At 45.1% G+C, this 13,464-nt stretch overlaps 1 non-coding gene across 1 annotated transcript; it reads left to right on the forward strand.

Annotated features, from left to right (window-relative positions):
* Nucleotides 1-373: 373 nt before the first annotated feature.
* Trnar-ucu lies at nt 374-446 on the forward strand. The gene has a single exon. It is a non-coding gene; the product is annotated as a tRNA-Arg (tRNA).
* Nucleotides 447-13,464: the final 13,018 nt, after the last annotated feature.

Here is a 13,464-nt window from a genome sequence, read left to right on the forward strand (position 1 = left end):
AGGGTAGCTTTGTGCACAAATGAAACGCGGGCAGTAAGGACTAGAGGCAAGAGGAGAGTAAAAGATTTAGAAATGCGGTGCGCAGAAGAATGGCTCTTGGTGGAATCCTTCTAGACAAAGTCCGGAGGGAGCCGTTGCATGACTGCTGCCTTGCGATATCCTCCCGTCGCAGGTTAGCAACTATTTTTCTGTTCGGGTTCTCACATGTGCGCAGAGACTATGACTGCGGGGCAAACCGCGTCCCCGGGGCTGAACGGCGAGCGGCACTGTGCTGACGTCACGGAAGACAGGTCGCCTTTCTGGACCGGTACCACCGGCTCAGCGACGGGTTAGGGGTGGGGGTGTCTGCTGCCAGGGGCGGAAATCGCACGTCGTCCCTTTGGCGCAGCGGATAGCGCGTTGGACTTCTAATCCAAAGGTCGCGGGTTCGATCCCCGCAAGGGATGGAAATTTTTAATACGTGCGCCTGTAAGTCACGGGCTACTCGTAGCCTCAGACTTTCCGTTCCGGATCATCTGCGGCATAATACACACATTGGGCTAAATGATTTGCTTACCCGTGCCGGTTGTCTCCAAAAGCGTACCACACATCTGATCATGTATTTCGGTCTTAGACAGAAAAAGTTCCGTTTTACTCGCTTATTGCTGTGTAGGTGTTGGTGCTTCCCCATTCTTTGCATTTCAAACCAGACTTTTCTCTGATGTCTACAGGTACATCTACTGTACAGCGCATGCCAGAGGGTGCTTTATGTCGGTCTTTCTTCTTGTCTGTGCGGTCCATAGGAGAGATGAGCGTTGGGGGAGGTAGACTCGTTCTGCAGTCTGTCGCAAATTCCGCTCCTCTAAACGCCCTCAAAAGCTTTTCGCGAACCATGGCGGTCTTCTCTTTATGGGACCGAGCGAGGTGGCGCAGTGGTTAGCACACTGGACTCGCATTCGATGGGACGACGGTTCAAACACCCCCCCCCCCCCCCCGGCCATCCTGTTTTAGGTCTTCCGTGATTTACCAAAATCGCTTCAGGCAAATACCGGGATGGTTCCTTCGAAAGGAGACGACCGATTTTCTTCCCCGTTCTTCCCCACTCCGAGTTTGTGCTCCGTCTCTAATGACCTTGTTAAACACTAATTTCCTCCTCGTCCTCCCTTCCTCTATGGATCCGTATCTAAGTTGACGGAACATTTCGCTGACACCCTCGCACTGATCAAACCGACCGCTAACAAATCTAGCAGCACACCTCTGAACTTTCTCCCTGCCTTCCTGTGTTCTGACTTGGTGGGGACCGCAGTCGATGTGAGAAACGACGAGTCCACCTCAAACTGTAGTTCCCCCAATAACTGGGTGGCTAAGTTAGTTGGGAGGTCGGACGAAGGCAACACCACACCCACTGCAGTAGTGTCGTGTCTAGTAGGCATGGTGGCGTCTGTATCTTTCACAACAAAAACCGTTGAAAGCACAGCCACGTGTACTGCCGTTATTTTATTATTAGGACTAACAGAAAATGGCTTGAGGTTTTTTTTTCCCTTTTAAATGCACCTTATGTATCATGAATTGTATGCTGTGCTTGTATTGTCTGGCTTTCACTTCGTTTTGTTTCTGTTGCAGGTAAGACCTTGGCATACGTACACCAGAACTATAGCCGACGTCGGCTACTGGGCAATTCCAAGTTAAAAACGAAGTGTAAAGGTACGTATTGTGCTAACTGTGTGGGAAAACTGTTGTGTCTTCTTGTCTTAATGTGTATCATGTGGTCAGCTGATGATGCGGCTACAGCTGTACTCCTCAAATTATCGTACAGTGCGTGGCGAAGGGCGTGGCGAAGGCCACGTAGAATGCTGGTATCGTACACTAATCCCCCCACATTCTTCCTCCCCTTACATTCACTCATGCTATGCCGTTAGGAAGTGCGTGATAAACAGCAACTCTTCAGAGCGACTTAAGGTGGAACTGTAGCTGAGGAATCTCGTTCCGTAATTTGTACCAGTTGATACATAAATTTTACCACTCTTATAAACAATGTCACTGAGCTTAAAGATATGCAACAGTCTAAGTTTAAGGGGATTTCCCATTTTATTTCTCACACCACTATTTTCAATCATTGCGGTACAACTTACCCCCCCCCCCTTCCCCCCTTCCACATTTTTCCATTTCATACACATGATCCTTCTTTTTTTTTAAGGTACCATACCTCAGTAGGTAAAAACAGATCCTTAAAGGATCACTTTGTTGTCTGTCCATCTGTTTGTCCGACTGTCAAAAAACCCTTATTCTCAGTAACGGGACTGAGCTAGGTGGCGCAGTGGCTAGCACACTGGACTCGCATTCGGGAGGACGACGGTTCAATCCCGTCTCCAGCCATCCTGATTTAGGTTTTCCGTGATTCCCCTAAATCACTCCAGGCAAATGCTGGGATGGTTCCTTTGAAAGGGCACGGTCGACTTCCTTCCCCGTCCTTCCCTAATCCGCTGAGACCGATGACCTCGCTGTTTGGTCCCTTCCCCAAAACAATCCAATCCAATCAGTAACGGGTGGACCATAAAGTTGAAATTTGTCCACATACTGCAGTTTATGATCCGTTGGCGGTGTTAAACATTGAAGCTTCCAACTCAATAAACTAAAAAGATAGGGCCATATATGTCACATATTTTAATACTCATAAATGCAGTCACCAAAATCTATAGGGTACTTCCCGTTGACCTACAATCCTGAAATTGTGCAAGAAGCAAGTTTCACAGTACAAGTAAAGCAAAAAATCCGAAAATTGTTAATTTGTGATTATATTTCATTTGTCATTTGCTCTCGGACGTAAAACTTGAAATTGTAACAGACAATAGTTCTGTATTCAGGCTGACTGGGTCGCAATGGGAAAAGTAACATGAGGCAAGGAATGGCTTTATTGCTCACATTACGCGTTTCGGAATTTATCCATCATTAGATATCCGCACATAGATATGGCGTTTCAACTCTTACGTGAAAGAAATATTCGCAGACGCGGAATAATCGTTCTTGCATATCTGATGAAAGATAAATTCGGAAACGCATCATGTGAGAACAAGGTCATTCTTTGCCTGTCGTTTGACTTTCACCATTGCGAGCCAGTCAGCCTCAATGGAGAACTAGTGATTATTATAATAATGGTCGCCTGGCTCCTGCCACATTCATGTTATTGAAACTAAAACCTGGAAATCCTTAGGACCGATACCTTACCTGCACCAGTGTCGACAACAGGCAAAAATGGTCGAGTTTCTCGATTCTCGGGGTGGATGAACTGTTTGTATGTACATAATTAGGTTTGTACGGAATCGTCAGTGCGCGAGTCCTATTCGCACCTGACCTGTTTTTTCCACTCGATCTCCCGGCCATAACTCGCTGTGGTGTTTCAGGAATGAGTTGTTTCAGAGATGGCTTTCCCGTAGAGTCTCGCAGGTGGAACTATAGCTATGGAATTCCTCTCGTCCTTTGCTTCGGTTAGTTTCTTTATCTTAGGCTGCTTGATAGCTCACAAAGTCCTTCGTTAGGCTTTGAAGTTTTGCTTGTAGCTTTCGTCAGTGCCTTGCATTCGGCTGTATTTCTTCGGTGCACACCTTCAGCCCACCTTTAGCTTGCCGTCGCTTCTTCTGGATAGAAATCATGACGCAGTCTGAAGCTTCCGGGCCGAGACTCGAACTCGGGACCATTCTGGATGACGCAATCTGTTTCGTTCCGCAATGTTGAACACAAGTTTTTCTTACGTCCATGATGCGTAAACTGAACATCTTCTCTTCAATTGTAATTCAGCTTCGTTTGAAAACACTTTACTGCGGCCGAAGGTTTGTATATCCCTCTTTGCATTTTTGTTTTTGTTTTCAGCACGTCCCTTTTATATGCGTTCACATTCGTTTAATCCGTGATATCCACTTAGATACACTGTTAGAGCTAAATGCGATTCATCTGCGCTCCGTCTTCCATAATACCTTGCCGTGCCGTATTGTAATATAAAATAATTATTTAATAAATAACTTGGCGTAAAGAAGGCATTAGGAAATTCGCCATATAATGTCTAAACATCATGTTGTACTAATAATGATAAAACCGATTTTCAGAGCTCACTATTCGAGAAAATTCTTAAACTGAACCAGTATAGTGTTGGAAACTTACTTGTATAGCCAACGTTGCCATTTATTCTGCTTGAACTTTCTCCAAACGAGCCACAAGGAATACAGGATTTTCCCTGTCTGAAAACTAACATGTACGTTCACTCATATATGAAACATTACGTTGCCACTTACGGCATAACTGTAATTCTCTTCGCCACTCGCACAAAAAATTGGATGACTCCTGCAACAAAATAAACGCTTCGTCAACTCGGAGAGTTCGTAGCTGACAGTACCAGTACGGCGGCAAGGAACACGCACTCCACGCTGAAGTCACTAAGTGTCAGACAGCACAAGAGGTACGAATTTTACTGTCGCCTTACAGATTAGCTGTGACTTCCGATTGGATAGAGTCGGTAGGCGAAAAGCAAAAATCTTTCGTTCCAATCCCAGTCCGACACACAGTTTTGATTTGCTGTCAGTCTTCAGCTCAGTGCATATTTCGCTGCAGAGCGAAAATCAATTTTGTAATCACAGTATTCTTAAATGCTTATCTAAGTTCTCCTTCGCTAAGTATGGTTGATCTGTTGTAGTCGAGTCACCATCCGTATACCTAAGCGGCAGCAGACAACCGACACGCGACAGACTGACGTGTCTGAGTGAGCTTCCGAGCGTCTATAATGCGCCGTGAGGCAGAAGTTGTGATCGTTCTCAGCAGACACTTGTATCAATCTCGTATGGCCCGTGTGACTGGTTGCACTCCCAAGATACATTCACTCTTTCTTTCTTTTGAGTTATCGATTTGACTGAAAACTAATGAAATCCAGATAGATTTAAATTGCGATATTTTGTGTCGCCGTGGTTGTTGTTGCTGTTGTGGCCTTCAGTTCGAAGACAGGTTTGATGCCATCCTCCACGGTACTCTATCCTGTGCAACCCTCTTCATCTCTCCAGCCGACATAATTCTGAATCTGCTTACTGTATTCATCTCTTGGCCTGCCTCTACAATTCCCCCCCCCCCCCCCTACACACACACACACACACACACACACACACACACACACACACACACACACACTCTCTCTCTCTCTCTCTCTCTCTCTCTCTCTCTCTTCCCTCCAGTACGAAATTCACGTTTTCTTGGTTCCTCAGAATGTGTCTTATCAACCTAAAGCTTCTTTTAGTGAAATTGTACCATAAATCTTTTCTGCCTTCAATTAGAATCATCATTTATCAGGTCTACCCATCTAATCTTCAGCGTTCTGGCGTAGCACCTTACTTCAGAAGCTTCTATTCTGTTCCGTCAGAACTGTGTTTCGTCCACGTTTCATCCCCGTGTACAAGGTCCCCGCGTCTGAGGTTCGAGTCCTCCCACGGGCATGGGCGTGTGTATTATCCTTAGCGTAAGTTACTTTAAGTTTGATTCAGTAGTGTGTAAGCCTACGGACCAATGACCTCAGCAGTTTGGTCCCATAGGAACTTACCACAAATTTCCAAATTTTTCGGATACAGACAAATACCTGCAGATAAAAGTTCCTTCAACTTAAATTTCTGTTGGAAGTTAACACAATTCTGGAATTTTTTTCTTGCTGGTTGTAGTCTATTGGAAGTTGACAGATTTCTGAAATTGTTTTCTTGAAGGTTATAGTCTGCAATTTGTATCCTCTGTACTTCGGCCATCATCAGATATTTTGCTATCGAAACAGCAGATATATTGTACTACTTTCATTGTCTCGTTTGCTAACCTAATTCCCTCATACCGCCTTATTTACTTCGAGTACATTGTCTTACCGTTGTTTTACGTTTGTTGATGCTAATCTTATAACCGCTTTTCGGGATGCTGAAAATTCCATTCACTTGCCCTTCGAAGTCCTTTGTCGCCTATGACGGAATTACAGTGTTACCGACAAACCGGAAAGTTGTAACTTAAACTACCTTTCCAAATTTCTTCCTGGATTCATTTAGCGTTCGGTCTGTGTACATATCTAATAACAACGGGGATGGGCCTTAAGCTTCATTGCGCTCCTTTACCATCTAGGGCTTCTACTTCATGTTCTTTACGTCTTAATACCTACATGTAGAACTTGTGCACAATCTTTCGCTCGCTGGATCTTATCCCTGTCTACTGTTAGAGTGTCAAGGAGTGTATTCCACTGGGAGACAGTGTGTGTGTGTGTGTGACGTAAGGTGGCGACGGCACGCACTGTGAGTTCTCCAGAAGACACGTCCCCTGGTAAGAGCCGCTCTCCAGCAAACAAAAGCCTCAGCCAGGGGCGGAATTCCAGCCGCCACGGTCTGCTGCGCGCACAACACAACACAACACCAGAACACAACACAACAACACAGGGCAACACAATGGCGCGCCTCGCGTGTGGCGCTGCTCGTGACGTCATCCGGCCGACGCCGTCTCGCGCGTATAGGCGCTGCCAGGTAGTGAGTGGGGGGACACCGGGCCACGTCGAAACCTCCATTACCTTACCTCTCCTACTGGGAACTTCGGCGGCGTCGCGGAGACCGTAACTCGCTGCCGGGGACTCAATCGACGCACTCTTGACAATAGGCCGACAGGTCCTGTTTTGTCAAGGACATTTCCTTCCTAAATCGCGTAAGCAGAACCTGGCAATCCTCGATCCGCTATATTGTTTTTTTCTCGTTTTTCTTCTCTCTTTCTTAGTCTTTTTGTCCTCTTCTACTCTTTCCCTCTGCTTTTGCTCTTCCCTTTGCTCTTCTGTTTCGCCTTTTCATCTTTTCTTTTCCTCTTCTCTCTTCTTCTCTTTTTGCTCATTTGCAAAATCTGTCGCGATGAGTTCCTCTGGTTATCCTCCATCATTCTAGCTGTATTTTAAAATGCCCACCATCAAAATATCGAGAAGTACCGCTACGGCGAGGAACACCCTCAGCACCGTCGACACTTCACACTATAGGCGCGTACACGCAAGGCCAACGATCGATAACGCACAGCTTCGTCGGCCGTGATTTGCTTAGGGTGTACTGGAGGCTAATCGGGGCCAACGAAGCGGCTGGCCTGCGCTGCTGGCGGTAACATCAAAGCGTTGGCCGACGGCTGCCCCTGCGACCCCTCTCCTACAGTGGACCCCTCTCTAACAAGAGCATCGTCATAAACTGTGGAATATACGGTTTAAAATACAGTAGTTGGCTGTTCAATTAAAGTGCGAAATCAATCAGTGAAACATGCTGAGTCCGTCTTGCGGCTGCCCTTAAAAACTTAATTCTGACAGTCGCTGCTTCCCCTGCATCGAAAAGCTGCTATGGCCAAGGGTCTATGTTCACTGTGCTTAAAAATACTGGAGTATAGAGTGGGGTATGGAAAAAACCATTACAGCTGACAAGAGTTTTATCGTGTAGGGGAATGTTTATGGGTCCCTACCAACTGAGATTACAGACGCAAATTGAAAAGTTTAGACGCTTATCGAGAAAAAAGTCGGTCATTAGAAAGTAATGTGCAACATATGATAAAGAAAAACTTACGATGAGTGCTCAGATTGTCTCCTAAATCATTTATTCAGATATAGAACAACAGAGTGCCTATAACAGTACCTTCGGGAACGCCAAAAATCATTTCTGATTTTTACTAGATGACTTTTCATCAGTTACTACGAACTGTGACTTCTCTGACAGGAAATCACGAATGCAGTCGCATATGTGACACGATGTTCCATAAGCCCGCAATTTGATTACAAGCCGCTTGCAAGGTAGTGTCGAAAGCATTCTGGAAATCTAAAAATACGGAATAAATTTGAAATGGCTCGTCAGTACCATACAACACTTCCTGTGAGTAAAGAGCTACATAGTTGTGTTTCACTAGAGCGATGTTTTCTAAATTCTTGTTGACTGTGTGTCAATAGACCGTTTTCTTCGAGGTAATTCATAATGTTCGAACACAATTTATGTTACAAAACTCTGCTGCATATCGACTTTAATGATATGTAGTTTAGTGGATTACTCCTAATACCTTTCTTGAATATTGGAGTGACGTGTACACTTTCCAGTCTTTGGGTACGGATCTTTCCTCAAGGGAGCGATAGTATGTGATTGTTAACTATGGAGCTATTCTATTATCATACTCTGAAAGAGCACTGAAAGACCTAAGTCGAAACAAGGCCCCGGGAGTAGACAACATTCCATTATAACTACTGACGGCCTTGGGAGAGCCGGGCCTAACAAAACTCTACCATCTGGTGAGCAAGATGTATGAGACAATCGAAATACCCTCAGACTTCAAGAAGAATATAATAATTCCAGTCCCAAAGAAAGCAGGTGTCGACAGATGTGAAAATTACCTAACTATCAGTTTAATAAGCCACGGCTCCAAAATACTAACACGAATTCTTTACAGACGAATGGAAAAACTTGTAGAAGCCGACCTCGGCGAATGTCGGTTTGGATTCCACAGAAATGTTGGAACACGTTAGGTAATACTGACCCTACGACTTATCTTAGGAAACAGATTAAGGAAAGGCAAACCTACGTTTCTAGCATTTGTAGACTTAGAGAAAGCTTTTGACAATGTTGACTGGAGTACTCTCTTTCAAATTCTGAACGCCGCAGAGGTAAAATACAGGGAGCGAAAGGCTATTTGCAATTTGTACAGAAAGCAGATGGCAGTTATAAGAGTCGAGGGACATGAAAGGGAAGCAGTGGTCGGGAAGGGAGTGAGACAGGGTTGTAGCCTATCCCCGATGTTATTCAATCTGTATGTTGAGCAAGCAGTGAGGGAACCAAAAGAAAAATTCGGAGTAGGAATTATAATCCATGGAGAAGAAGTAAAAACTTTGAGGTTCGCCGTTGACATTGTAATTCTGTCAGAGACAGCAAAGGACATGGAAGAGCAGTTGAACGGAATGGACAGTGTCTTGAAAGGAGGGTATAAGATGAACATCAACAAAAGCAAAACGAGGATAATGGAATGTAGTCGAATTAAGTCGGGTGATGCTGAGGGAGTTAGATTAAGAAATGAGACAATTAAGCTAGTAGATGAGTTTTGTTATTTCGGCAGCAAAATAACTGATGATGGCCAAAGTAGAGAGGATATAAAATGTAGACTGGCAATGGTAAGAAAAGCGTTTCTGAAGAAGAGACATTTGTTAACATCGGGTATAGATTTAAGTGTCAGGAAGTCGTTTCTGAGAGTATTTGTATGGAGTGTAGCCATGTATGGAAGTGAAACATGGACGATGAATAGTTTAGACGAGAAGAGAATAGAAGCTTTGGAAATGTGGTGCTACAGAAGAATGCTGAAGAGTAGATGGGTAGATCACATAACTAATGAGGAGGTACTGAATAGAATTGGGGAGAAGAGGAGTTTGTGGCGCAAATTGACTAGAAGAAGGTATCGGTTGTTAGGACATGTTCTGAGGCATCAAGGGATCACCAATTTGGTATTGGAGGGAAGCGCGGAGGGTAAAAATCGTATGGGGAGACCGAAAAATGAATAGATTAAACAGATTAAGAAAGATATAGTTTGCAGTAGGTACTGGGAGATGCACAGGATAGAGTAGCATGGAGAGCTGCATCAAACCAGTCTCTGGACTGAAAACCACAACAACAACACTCTGAAAGAAACCTAACTGGTATACAGTCTGGACCGGAGGAGTTGGTTTTGTTAAGTGATTTAAGTTACTTCACTACTCCGAGGTTATGTACTTCTGCGTTTCTCATGTTGGCAGCTGTTCTCGTTTCGAATTCTGGAGTATTTACTTCGTCTTCTTTGGTGAAACAATTTCGGAGGGCTGTATTTATTAACTCTGGTTTAGCAACATTATCGTTGTTACGACGTAAAGTCAGCGCCGGCGCACCAGGCTGGAACGACAGAGGAGAGAACGCTGCGAGAAGAGGTGAGGCGGCCGCACGCTCACCGACCTCCCTCCAGGACGACAACGCGACAGCAGCGGGCCGTAGGTGAAGACGACGTAAGCGCCGCGCCCAACTGGGGGCGGCCCACTTACATAGCAGCTTCAACGTTAGCCGACGCGTCGTAGGCTCCAACATTAGCAATCTCTGCGTATCGGAGACTTGTTTGTTCTGAAGAACACTGATTATTTCGTATGCCGTCCTTTGCTTGCGGCACATCTATCAAAGTTAAATATTTGTACTTGTCTTGTCGTAATAAAACCCATTAATAGCAGTTGTTTGACTGTTTATCTAGCAAACCGAATATGCAGGATTCCTAGATACAACAGTCGTCTATAGTATTTCAATTGCCATCGCGCAGAGAAGGCATTGATTGTGTCTTGCCGCTGGGACGCTTTACATACGACTGGAATATCTTTAGATTTTCTGCCAGGTTTTGAGACAAAGTTTCGTTGTGGAAACTGTAATAAGCATCTCGCATTAAAGTCCGCGCTAAATTTCGAGCTCGTGTAAAAGATCACCAATCTGGTGATTTTGTTTTCGTAAAAATTTGCCGTGTTTTTTTTTTTTTTCGTTCTTTCTGCAACAGTGTTCTGATGTGTTTTATGTACCAAGGGGGATCAGCTCCTTCGTTAATTTATTTAGTATAAATCTCACAATTTGTGTCGATAGTTTATTTATTTATTTATTTTAATTCAAGCCACATCTGGTCCACATTTACCGGTGCACTGTTAATTTGAAAGGAGGAAGTCAAGCAAATTTTTATCTGTTTTTTTTTTTTTTTTTTTTTTTTTTAATAGATATATTTTTCATCAGGTTATCCTCCATGGGGTCGGTGCACGCAACTACTGTGGTTATATAGGGTTAGATAGAGCAGCAATCAGTCGTAGAATTAAGTTGCTTTAATATGACATTTACAGTCACAACGCAGATCAGATTTCGACCCGTGTCAGGTCATTATAAATGCAGTGCGGAATTGTAGCAGTTGTTCGTGCTCAAGTGAATGCTTACACAGTTCAGTAATGGTTGAACTGTGTAAGCATTCACTTGAGCACGAACAACTGCTACAATTCCGCACTGCATTTATAATGACCTGACACGGGTCGAAATCTGATCTGCGTTGTGACTGTAAATGTCATATTAAAGCAACTTAATTCTACGACTGACTGCTGCTCTATCTAACCCAAGACATATTTTTGATTTGTTTTTGGTGGATTTTGAAGTTATGATATTGGTTCTCATATTCTCGCTACGACAACCCTTCGTTTGGTGTGGATGAGAAGCGGAACGCCATTGCATTGGCGACCAACGTGGGGCCGAATCCAGCCACTGTGGTTCTCTGGTCTTCCTTGGCCCGGCGTGTCCGCTGCTTTGAGGACTTTTGGTCCAGACAGCTGCGCAGCTCCGTGCAGCTTACGTTATGGCGGCGCCTTGCGGTGTACTTGTTGCTGGATGTTGCAGCGTACAGCCTGCGCAGTGATCTGCGGTCCCGGCAAGGCGTGGCCAGGTGGGTCCCGCAGTCTGGTCTGGTGTCGCGGCCAGGAAACGACGAACTGCTGGCGGTGCCGGAGAAGCTGGCCGGCGCGCCGCTTCTCAGGGGTAAACGGAGAAGTGCGCCCCTGCGTTGTCCAGCCAGTCTGCACCAGTAAACCGACGATTCTTTGAGGAATAAAAACAGCTTAAAAAGTCTGCTTGTAGTTGACAGATCCGTTAATCTGCTAAATATTTTACGTTAAAGATTGAGCGAGGAAAGCTTAAATTGTGTTGGAAGCCGTTACGTGCTCTCAATTTGCGCGCCTGCCTCGAGACAAACACACAGTTACTAGCTCCGGTAATTGCGCTGTTGTGTTAAGCCTCTAGCATGAGACTGTACCTCTTGATGAGGAGATTGCGATGATATATGACGATGGTATCTGTTCCCGAAACAACAATTACCGTTGATGACCTCACGGGGAGCGTGCAAGGGATAAGTCCCTGCAGGTGCACTATCCTCTGTGCCCTTGGTGGCTCAGATGGATAGAGCGTCGGCCATGTAAGCAGGAGATCCCGGGTTCGAGTCCCGGTCGGGGCACACATTTTCAACATGTCCCCAGTGAAGTATATCAACGCCTCTTGCAGCTAGGGTGTCCATTTACTTATCATTTCAGATTGCGATGACATTTTATATTTTTAAATTCGGCCAATAATTACGCGAAATACTGAAAATCAAATGTCGTTTGCCCCTGACAGCTGGTAGATAAAGAACCTTTGACTGGTGCCTGTTTGCTAACAGAGATAACGGTCGACAGCCTCTCTCTGATCCGCGGGACAGCATTAAACTTCTCGTAACTCCAGTGTCAATAATTACAGCGCTGCACAAATCCAGCCACTTCCAGAAAGATTCCGAGATTCTACCAGTGGTCTGCAATGTGTACACTGCCAGCAGTTCCCCGATAATCTCTACGACAACAAAACAGGAATTTATAGTTCGACGTCTGTAGCTCAAAGGACACACAGAAACACTCAAATTTCCATGGAAACAAATTATATTTATTTGCTTGACTTTAACCTCGCCGAGTCCGACTCGGTGAGTAAAGCACAGCCGACTGTCCGGCCAGCTACTCGGCTCCTCGACGTCGTATCAGTTGAGCGCCTGCTCAGCGCCTGCGCAGTCGCGAAGTGCCAACAGTCACTCAGAAAACCGGAATGACTCCACCCGAAACACTTTCGCACTCTCTAACAGTTTTCCGCTATGTAAGAAATAACGCGACGACCCACACCACGTCTACCCCACACCACTTTTACACTCAGACTGCTGGGCACCGGCTTGATTTCGAACCGTTCCATGTAATTATTTAACGTTTAGACCTTTCAGCCAATCAGAACCAGGAGGAGAATATAGACACTTCCATTGGCTCTCACCAATATTACTTCTGTAACGTTCTTCTTCCTGTCAGGACTTTAGAACTTATTTTCTGCAACGGATGCCGGAAAACACCGGTCATCATGGGAAATCGCAGACCTTATAACTCATCCATAACGTATCCGGCCACGATCCATGTCGGAGGATTGGAGGAAGACCAGCTGGAGAGCAGCACACTTCCTTTCCCTGTCGACACAGCAGCGGCCCGGAAATGATGTGTTAGCAGCTGGTGCAAGCAACTTTGGGAACAGTTTGAGGGTCTCGATCATTGGAAACCATTGCAGATATGTAGAGGGCTGGGGTTGGACTATATGAATTCGAAGGGCACGTGAGCCTTACAGTAGCAGAGGTAGCAGGTAAACTCAGACTCACTAGGAAGGCCATAAGCATCTTGTCCAAATCCTCCCTCTGCCTAATCATCCGAAGCATCTGACACTCCAAACTTTCCGCTCTATAAATATGTTTCCAAAGAACTGTTCCGTAAGCAAAACACTGTCTCGGCATTTGCTTGACCCTTACATGTTCTGACGATATTTCGCCTTAATCAGTGCGTTTCGATTGATTTTATGTCGAACAATATGTAAATGATACGTGCGAATACAACCAGTGTTGGAGTTGTAG

This window comes from Schistocerca americana, chromosome 10 (assembly GCF_021461395.2).
Source record: "Schistocerca americana isolate TAMUIC-IGC-003095 chromosome 10, iqSchAmer2.1, whole genome shotgun sequence".
In the NCBI taxonomy this organism is placed as follows: domain Eukaryota; kingdom Metazoa; phylum Arthropoda; class Insecta; order Orthoptera; family Acrididae; genus Schistocerca; species Schistocerca americana.